This window comes from Salvelinus sp. IW2-2015, linkage group LG2 (assembly GCF_002910315.2).
Source record: "Salvelinus sp. IW2-2015 linkage group LG2, ASM291031v2, whole genome shotgun sequence".
Lineage (NCBI taxonomy): Eukaryota > Metazoa > Chordata > Actinopteri > Salmoniformes > Salmonidae > Salvelinus > Salvelinus sp. IW2-2015.
In genome coordinates, this window is record NC_036839.1 from 41,385,772 (window position 1) to 41,396,662 (window position 10,891).

At 45.7% G+C, this 10,891-nt stretch overlaps 1 pseudogene; it reads right to left on the bottom strand.

The window, feature by feature from the left end:
• Positions 1-10,226: 10,226 nt before the first annotated feature.
• Positions 10,227-10,376, bottom strand: LOC111980348 (U1 spliceosomal RNA; annotated as a pseudogene).
• Positions 10,377-10,891: the final 515 nt, after the last annotated feature.

Consider the following 10,891-nt stretch of genomic DNA (forward strand, 5'->3'; position numbering starts at 1 on the left):
TGAAGCAACATCGCAAGACATCAGTCAGGAAGTTAAAGCTTGGTCGCAAATGTCAGGAATTGTGAACAACTGAGTTTAAATGTATTTGGGTAAGGTGTATGTAAACTTCTGACTTTAACTGTATATACTCCATCCCTTTCTCTCTCTCTGTCTTTCTAACCTTCTTTCCATCACACATACATACCACGTCAGTTTAGTGTGTGTGTGTGTGTGTGTGTGTGTGTGTGTGTGTGTGTGGAGAAAGAGAGAGGCTCTGATAAATGTGGAATCAGAAAGATCAAAGCCTGCAGAAGCAGAGAGGAGAGAGGAGAATTCAGTCCGCGCGCGCGCGTGCGTGCGCGTGCGTGCGTGCGTGCGTGCGTGCGTGCGTGTGTGTGTGTGTGTGTGTGTGTGTGTGTGTGTGTGTGTGTGTGTGTGTGTGTGTGTGTGTGTGTGTGTGTGTGTGTGTGTGTGTGTGTGTGCGCGAGCAGTATTCTGATTCATCTCTTTGGATGCTTATTGTGAAGTCTGGTGGTTGGGTCCTTCTGCTCCCTTAGATATAAATCTGTGTGTGTCTGTGCGTGTGTGTATGGATGTCCATGCACAACTGTGTTTGGATAGAAGCTGGGTAAGACGCTTCTGGAATCATACAATAAAAACTCTGAGTTTGTGTCCATGCACAAGTGTGTGTGTGTGTGTGTGTGTGTGTGTGTGTGTGTGTGTGTGTGTGTGTGTTTGACAATGTGACAACTGTTTGACAATATACAGTGCCTTTGGAAAGTGCTTTAATAAATAAACGCAACATAATACAAAACAAGAAACACGAACAACGCAGACATGAAAATGAAACAGAAACAATACCGCCTGGGGAAGGAAGCAAAGGGGTTGACATTGAGAGGGAAGGTGGAAGTGATGGAGTCCATTTGAGTCTGATGATGCGCAGGTGCGCGTAACGACGGTGACAGGTGTGCGCCGTAATGAGCAGCCTGGTGGCCTAGAGGCCGGAGAGGGAGCACATGTGACACTGTTTCCATTGATCATCCTTGTGATGTTTCTACAACTTGATTGGGGTCCACCTGTGGTAAATTCAATTGATTTGACATGATTTGAAAAGGCACATAGCCCTGTCTAGATAAGGTGCCACTGTTGACAGTGCATGTCACAGCAAAAACGAAGCCATGAGGTCAAAGGAATTGTCCGTAGAGCTCCGAGACAAGATTGTATCGAGGCACCGATCTGGGGAATGGTGACAAAAAATGTCTGCAGCATTAAAGGTCCGCAAGTTACACAGTGGCCTCCATCATTCTTAAATGGTAGAAGTTTGGAACCACCAAGACTCTTCCTAGAGCTGGATGCCTGGCCAAACTGAGCAATCGGGGGAGAAGGGCCTTGGTCAAGGAGGTGACCAAGAACCTGATGGTCACTCTGACAGAGCTATAGGGTTCCTCTGTGGAGATGGGAGAACCTTCCAGAAGGACAACCATCTCTGCAGCACTCCGCCAATCAGTTCTTTATGGTAGTGTCCAGATGGAAGCCACTCCTCAGTAAAAGGCACATGACAGCCCGCCTTGAGTTTGCCAAAAGGCACTTAAAGACTCTCAGACCATGAGAAACAAAACAATCACTTCTGGAGGAAACCTGGCACCATCCCAACGGTGAAGCATGGTGGTGGCAGCATCATGCTGTGGGGAGGTTTTTCAGCGGCAGGGACTGGGAGACTAGTCAGGATCGAGGAAAATGTGAGAACGGAGCAAAGTACAGAGAGATCCTTGATGAAAACCTGCTCCCGAGTGCTCAGGACCTCTGACTGGGGCGAAGGTTCACCTTCTAACAGGACAACGAGCCTAAGCACACAGCCAAGACAACGCAGGAGTGGCTTCGGGACAAGTCTCTGAATGTCCTTGAGTGGCCCAGCCAGAGCCCGGACTTGAACCCAATCGAACATCTCCTGAGAGACCTGAAAATAGCTGTGCAGCAACATTCCCCATCCAACATGACAGAGGTTGAGAGGATCTGCAGAGAAGAATGGGAGAAACTCCCCAAATACAGGTGTGCCAAGCTTGTAGCATCATACCCAAGAAGACTTGAGGCTGTAATCACTGCCAAAGTTGCTTCAACAAAGTACTGAGTAAAGGGTCTGAATACTTACGTAAATGTGATATTTCAGTTTTAATTTTTTATAAATTATAAAAAATGTCTAACATCCTGTTTTTGCTTTGTCATTATGGGGTATTGTGTGTAACAATTTAATCAATTTTAGAATCCTAGGGTAGAGATGGTGTGTGTGTACCCTAGGGTAGAGATGGTGTGTGTGTACCCTAGGGTAGAGATGGTGTGTGTGTACCCTAGGGTAGAGATGGTGTGTGTACCCTAGGGTAGAGATGGTGTGTGTGTACCCTAGGGTAGAGATGGTGTGTGTACCCTAGGGTAGAGATGGTGTGTGTACCCTAGGGTAGAGATGGTGTGTGTACCCTAGGGTAGAGAGATCTATCCTTCAATAAGAACCCTGATGCCTCCAGTCTGACCACTCAGATTGAGCTCTAATGTGTGTTGATGTCTCTTTCTCTCTCTCTCTGGCAGGGACAATATTTAAACAACTGTAGCTATACATTTTAGCAGTATATGTGTGGCTTGGAGTGATTTATACAGGTATTTATTCTAAATACAAATCCTTTCTAGATAAATAATTTTGTCCCAGATCTGTTTGTGATCTTGCTGTCAAGCCAAACATTGGGAATTAACAATAAAACTCTTTCAACTTTCATATAAAATATCAGTCACACAACTATATACTTGTGTTTAAATATGTTTATTACGTCTTTTTCAATTATTGTATTTTCAAGGTGAAACATTTGACACGTAGTTGCAGAATGAATGTGAACTTACCTCGTTGAATAGTTGAGTCATTGAGTTATTGAAACCTTTCAGCTGTTGAAGGCTGTTTTTGGTGCCAGCCTAAAACCCAGCAGACAATGTAGCTGTAGCTTAAACCACACAGAAATCTACATTGTATGCTAGGTCCAGGACCAAGCAAAGATGTCTCATCAGCTGTCTCACACACACACACCCACGCACCCATGCATACACACAGAGTTATCATAGAATGTGGCATTTCATCTGTTCTCTATTGAGTGATTTCTAGGGGAACTGCAGGCATCACATCCTAAACAATGTTCTCTTCTCTTAAAGGCTTTGTTCTATTGTGCCTGACATGTTTTTCTCTGCTCTCGTCAATCTCTTTTCTATGGGCCGCCAGTCAACATCTTTTAGAAAACAGCACAATTCATTAAAGAATACCAAGAACCCTTTGAATGGCTCACCACCAAGGACGCTACAGCGGGAGAAAAGATTTGACAGGAGAGGAGAGAAAAAGAAGAGATTAAAAAGAGAAGAGAGAAAGAAAAGAATCTGAAATAAAGTACTGACAGGCACAGAGAGATTCATAGGATGTAACCCCCCCATATGATAACATACTAGCCAATCAGAGAGGAATGAAATGTGCAATTAAGCACTAGGCAGGAAGTAGGAGGCGTGTCTTCAGAGACCCAGTAGCCAGATGTAGCTGCTGATCATTATACAGGATCTACACTGCCTACTGAGCAACTGACCAACACGCAAATACAGAGTGAATGAATGGAGGAGAGGGATGGGGAGATCGAGGGACTGGGTCACAGATATAGAGGATCCACGTGGATGACTTTGCTGCTTGGAAAAATCTTCAGAATCTTCATCATGATCATCATTAGGTCATTGGGTCCATTCTGGTTAGAGAGAGAGGGAGACACAGATAAAGAGAGAGATGGTCATTATTGGGTAAGGAATCATAAGGTAACATTTACTGCAGCTAGTAAGAGAGATGAGATGAGGAAGGGGAGTACGAAGGGAGAGGTAGGAGAAGAAACAAGGGGAGAGGATGGGGTGAGGAGAGAGGAGGGAGAGGAGAAGGAGAAGAGTGAGGAGGGAGAGGGAGGAGAGGAAACAAGGGATAGGGAAGGGGTAGGAGAAGAACGGAGAGAGAGGGGAAGGGTGGGGTGAGGGAGAGGTAGGAGAAGAAACAGGGGAGAGGATGGGGTGAGGAAGGGGAGGGGAGGAGGAAGGAGAAGAGTGAGGAGGGGAGAGGGAGGAGAGGAAACAAGGGGAGAGGAAGGGGTGAGGAGAGGGGAGAGAGGAGAGAGAGAAGGAAGAGGAGAATAGTGAGAGGGAGGGGAGGAGAGGAAACAAGAGGGTTAGAGTTATGGGTGAGGAGAGAAGAGGGGAAGGAAGAGGAGAAGGGTGAGGAGGGAGAGGAAACAAGGGGAGAGGATGGGGTGAGGAGAGGGGAGAGAGAGAGAGGGAAGGGTGGGGGTGAAGGGCGAGGAAGGAGAGGAAACAAGGGTTAGAGTATGGGGTGAGGAGAGGGGAAGGAAGAGGAGAAGGTTAGAGGAGGAGGAGTAGGGGGAGAGGAAACAAGGGGAGAGGATGGGGTGAGGAGAGAGGATGGGGTGAGGAAAGAGGAAGAGGGGAAGGAAGAGGAGGAGGGAGAGGGAGAGAGAGAACAGACATAGAGAGGAGAGGATGGGCTAAGGGGAGAGGGGAAGCATAGCCTATGGGAATTATCTTTGTATGGCCATCTCTAAGCGTGGCATTATCAGTTGCAGATTCCTGTCATTCCTTCCCATTAGGCCCGGGGCAACTGGAGGCAGCAGCCCACAATGGCTCCGATGCCACACTCATGCGGCTTGCATTCTCTCTCTCAGGGAGACGTTTCCTCTAGGCACTTTGTTCTAGGCACTGATCAGCTTACCCTCTCCAAATCCTTACCTGAACCATTAGATAATCACTCCACCACTGATCTAGGATCAGCTTACTCTCCCTGAATCCCATTAAAAAGTCATATAGGGACAAATGTGTTATCATGGCAGTTATCTACTGTATACCTCCTTTAGAGAACACGTTACCCCGTAATGGACGGAGAGAGGGAGGAGAGGACAGGGGAATGGAGTGATAGAGTAGAGGAGGGATAAATGGAGAGGCAGATGAAAAGAACGAGAGGAGGGATGGAGGGACGGAGGGACGGAGGAACGGAGGAATGGAGGAACGGAGGGACGGTGGAATGGAGGGATGGAGGGATGTAGGAATAGAGGAATGTTGGAATGCAGGGATGATGGAATGGAGGGTTGGATGAATGGAGGGATGGAGGAATGCACACTGAGCGAAAAGAGGGAGGAAAGAAGGGAATAGAGGGGCCGAATGGTTAGATGGAGGGTAGGTATGCATGCTGGGCTTTCCCTCTTGTCACGCGTCCAGATGGGCCTCTGCATAGCTGAAGCCTCATGACCATATTGATCAAACATAGCAGCCTCGTACTCTACTCAACCAGCTGATGCTCACTTGACTCCAATTTCTCCTTATTAAGGAAAAGTCTCTCTCTCTCGTTCTACTCTCTTGGATTCTAGCATTCAGCACTATGGCCTTCTCTCCTTCTCCCTCTCTTTCTGTCTCTCTTTTTCTCCCTCTCGCTGCATGTCTCTCCTTCTCCCTCTCTTTCTGTCTCTCTTTTTCTCCCTCTCGCTGCATGTCTCTCCTTCTCCCTCTCTTTCTGTCTCTCTTTTTCTCCCTCTCGCTGCATGTCTCTCCTTCTCCATCTCTTTCTGTCGTCTCTTTTTCTCTCCTCGCTCGCTGCATGTCTCTCCTTCTCCCTCTCTCTGTCTCTCTTTTTCTCCCTCTCGCTGCATGTCTCTCCTTCTCCCTCTCTTTCTGTCTCTTCGTTTTCTCCCTCTCGCTGCATGTCTCTCCTTCTCCCTCTCTTTGTCTCTTTTTTTCTCCCTCTCGCTGCATGTCTCTCCTTCTCCCTCTCTTTCTGTCTCTCTCCTTCTCCCCTCTCTTTCTGTCTCTCTCTCTCCCTCTCTTTCTCAATTCAATTCAAGGGGCTTTATTGGCATGGAAAACATATGTTAACATTGCCAATGCAAGTGAAGTAGATAATATCCAAAAGTGAAATAAACAATAAAAATTACAGTAAACATTAAACTCACAGAAGTTCCAAAAGAATAAAGACATTTCAAATCTCATATTATGTCTATATACAGTGTTGTAACGATGTGCAAATGGTTAAAGTAAAAAGGGAAAATAAATAAACATAAATATGGGTTTATTACAGTGGTGTTTGTTTTTCACTGGTTGCCCTTTTTCTTGTGCAACAGGTTACAAATCTTGCTGTGTGGTATTTCACCCAGTAGATATGGGAGTTATCAAAATCAGATGTTTTGTTAATTTCTTTGTGGATCTGTGTAATCTGAGGAAATATGTGTCTCTAATATGGTCATACATTGGCAGGGGTTAGGAAGTGCAACTCAGTTTCCACATTTTGTGGGCAGTGTGCACACAGCCTGTCTTCTCCTGAGAGCCAGGTCTGCCTACGGCGACTTTCTCAATAGCAAGGCTATGCTCACTGAGTCTTTACATAGTCAAAGCTTTTCTCTCCTCTCTCTCTCTCTTCTCTCCTCTTCTCTCTCTCTCTCTCTCTCTCTCTCTCTCTCTCCTCTCTCTCTCTCTCTCTCTCTCTCTCTCTCTCTCTCTCTCTCTCTCTTCTCTCCCCCCCGCCGCTCTGTGGTCCCGGAGTGTTTTGGCCGAGTGTTGCCATGGTGATGGTGTTCCATGCATTTGAGTCCCATGACAAGACTGACGTAGGAGTAGCATTGTTGAGTGAGAAAGAGAGAGCGTTGAATGTGTCATCTAGTCAATGACATGGCCAAACTTCTGTCTTTTATCTAATCAATGACATGGGCCAAACTTCTGTCTTTTATCTAATCAATGACATGGGCCAAACTTCTGTCTTTTTATCTAATCAATGACATGGGGCCAAACTTCTCAGTATTTATCTAGTCAATGACATGGGCCAAACTTCAGTATTTTATCTAGTCAATGACATGGGCCAAACTTCTCAGTATTTTATCTAGTCAATGACATGGGCCAAACTTCTCAGTATTTTATCATCAATGACATGGCCAAACTTCTCAGTTTATTTATCTAGTCAATGACATGGGCCAAACTTCTGTCTTTATCAATCAATGACATGGGCCAAACTTCTCAGTATTTTATCTAGTCAATGACATGGGCCAAACTTCTGTCTTTTATCAATCAATGACATGGGCCAAACTTCTCAGTATTTTATCTAATCAATGACATGGCCAAACTTCTGTCTTTTATCTAAATCAATGACATGGCCAAACTTCTGTCTTTTATCTAATCAATGACATGGGCCAAACTTCTCAGTATTTATCTAGTCAATGACATGGGCCAAACTTCTCAGTATTTTATCTAGTCAATGACATGGGCCAAACTTCTCAGTATTTTATCTAGTCAACGACATGGGCCAAAACTTCTCAGTATTTATCTAGTCAATGACATGGCCAAACTTCTGTTCTTTATCTAATCAATGACATGGGCCAAACTTCTCAGTATTTTATCTAGTCAATGACATGGCGTCAAACTTCGCATTATTTTATCTAGTCAATGACAGGGCCAAACTTCTCAGTATTTAATCTAGTCAATGACATGGGCCAAACTTCTCAGTATTTTATTCTAGTCAATGACATGGGCCAAACTTCTCAGTATTTTATCTAGTCAATGACATGGGCCAAACTTCTCAGTATTTTATCTAGTCAACGACATGGGCTAAACTTCTGTATTTTATCTAGTTAACGACACTTATCGCTTATGCACATGCTCATCTGTTCTGATGATATTGTAACTGTCCTTTCTAGCGCGGCCATCTAGAAACTACTGGCCAGTGCTGTGTGTGGTACGGTGGCAGGGACGGGCGGGGTGATGGAGCACGGCCTGGGGATGTGTCGAGGAATGCACTTCCTGGATCCGCATGAATGAACTGAGAGGAACCCGGGACATTGCACACAGGGGGGGGGGGGGGGTTATAAAGAGAGAAATGGAGGATTGAGAGAGAGAGAGAGAGAGGAGAGGACAGCACTACAGAACTAGGGTTGTCAATCAATCTATCAATCCATGAATTACCCAAGCTACACAACGTGGTCGGGGTCAATTTAGTGATACAACATTTTTTGAATTAAGGAAGAGAACATCACCCGTAGACGTGGAGGAACCAGTGTCGTGGTCGTTCAGGGGAGAATGGCGTCTTCAGAGTGCCCAGTGCTGATAAGAGCATGGTCAGTCTAGTGGCTGTGGCTTGGTACACACACACACGACTGCTCTGACACTTGCTAACCCACAACACAACCGATCAGGCGTGATCGTAACTTGACCAAGACATACGGTGTAGTGCAAACCCATGAAAACGTGTGTATTATATGATTGTGTGGCAACAGCCCTGAACCGGTTAGTTTACATGGTAAGCTGATATGTTCCACTCTCCCTCTCTCTCTGATCTGCTTCTTTACATCCATTGATGATGCTTTGTATGTTTGTTTGTTTGTTTGTTTGTTTGTTTGTTTGTTTGTTTGTTTGTGAATGCGTGCGTGCGTGCGTGCGTGCGTGTGTGTGATTCTGCCAGTGTGACTGATCAGGAAGGGTCAAGTGTGTTTAAAGGGATCGGTTATTTCCAGTGAAACCCAGAACAGTACGGTTGAGAGGGACACAAGTCTTATTGACCAGAACAAGGTCAATGGAAGCACAGTCACACCATACAGACAGATGCTTTTCTGTTCACACAGACCTACACTAGTCCAGGTTCCAGTGACCAAAGCAAAAAAACATCAGATTTTTAGATACAGTAGGTTAGCAAATCTACAACACTTTAAGAATCCTGAAAGCTAGCAAGCATCCAAAACCAACATGATCCTACAGTAGGCAAAAAAAGGTTTATATAGAACACAGTATAAATGTAACAGTATGTACCTGGGCTCGAACCAGGGACCCTCTGCACACATCAACAACTGACACCCTTGAAGCATCGTTACCCATCGCTCCACAAAAGTCACGGCTCTTGCAGAGCAAGGGGAACAACTACTTCAAGGTCTCAGCGCGATTGAAACGCTATTAGCGCGCACCCCGCTAACTAGCTAGCCATTTCATACCGGTTACATAAACATAGTGAAGAATGACAAAGAAGGGGTGGGAAATGATGTGTGAGTGGGTGAGGGTGAGTTGGGAGGACAGTGTGTGTGTGTAGGATGTGTGTGTGTGTAGGATGTGTGTGTGTGTAGGATCTGTTAGTTGCGAGGACAGTGGGTGTGTGTAGGATGTGTGTGTGTGTAGGATGTGTGTGTGTGTAGGATGTGTTAGTTGCGAGGACAGTGGGTGTGTGTAGGATGTTGTGTATGTAGGAATGTGTGTGTATAGGATGTGTTAGTTGGGACGACAGTGGGTGTGTGTAGGATGTGTGTGTGTGTGTAGGAGTTGTGTGTGTGTAGGATGTGTGTGTGTTTGGTGTGTTAGTTGGAAGACAGTGGGTGTGTGGTAGGATGTGTGTGTGTGTGTAGGAGTTGTGTGTTGTGTGTAGGATGTGTGTGTGTAGGATGTGTTAGCTGGGACGACAGTGGGTGTGTGTAGGATGTGTGTGTGTGGTGTGTGTGTGTAGGATGGTGTGTGTTGTGTGTGTGTGTAGGATGTGTGTGTGTAGGATGTGTTAGTTGGGTCCACAGTGGGTGTGTGTAGGATGTGTGTGTGTGTAGGATGTGTTAGTTGGGTCCACAGTGGGTGGGTGTAGGATGAATCTTTATTTCTATGGTTTCCTCTTTTCATCCATAGTTGAGAGCTCTTTTCATCCATAGTTGAGAGCTCTTTTCATCCAGAGTTGAGAGCTCTTTTCATCCATAGTTGAGAGCTCTTTTCATCCATAGTTGAGAAACACAAGTCGCTTTTCCACTAAATGAACTTCAAACCTTCAAACCAGAGATCCATAAACAACCCTTAGTCTACAGCACCACACTCTCTGGTCCTCTTTCAGCACCAACTACCATGTCATTCTTTCAGAGCATCGGCCAATCAGATACTAGTTCTCAGCTTCAACGTGTCCAGATCTGGAGAGTCTGATCTGAGGAACCGTCCAACCAGAGAGAGGAAAGCCAGCGGCTCCGATTAGCCATTTCCTGGTCTATGGAGACATGGAGTTCATGGAACATCAAAGGTCCCTGCCATCCCTTTTCCCACAACCTTCCCAATCCCAGAGTATTCCCATTGTTTTAGATACAGTTCCCAGCTCCCCCGTCTCTCTCTCCCTCTTACACTGCCCCATAGAGACGTAACAGCACACACTTCCCTACTGTTGTTATTTTAGTTTTTTGCTAACAGGGGAGAGCCCGAACACAGTCCAGAAATTATGCAATCGAGATTTCCACATTTAGGAACTTTGGAGGGGTCAGCACAGCCGGAGTGCAATGGCTGAGCCTCGCCCTGGGTGAACCGCCTTCTTGATCACGGTATCTCCCTTGCCAGGTAAGTATGATCCTACTGCTGTAGTGATTGTTATCCATAGAGGGTGTGTTGGTGTAAAACCTGTTGAAAAAAATGAACGACGTAAAGCCACACCTTCAGGCACCTTTCAGAAGGTGAACTCTCTATCAGAGACAGACACACATTCTACCTTCCTTAAACTTTCAGCAGACTTCATTCTAACCTGAATAGCTGACTGACTGGCCATGCATACATTTCCAGACAATTTCCTTTAAAAAATACAATTGATGAGAGTTCCCATAGTAGCAATATCAGCCGGGAAAAGTGTTCAGTCTCTTGTGAGTGTGGTCAATGGTGGGTGAAGATAGTTCCACTATAACACCAACTGATTACCGAGTCCCATCCGAATAACTTACTATGTACCTGGGGGAGTCCTAGCTACCTGATAAAAAACACTTCTTCAAACACGGATCTCAGGCCTCGCTCATTCATCCTGCTTTCCATGACATGCTTCCGCTTTCACGTCTCTGCCCGGCTCTCTGTCTCACTGGAATTCAACGCACTC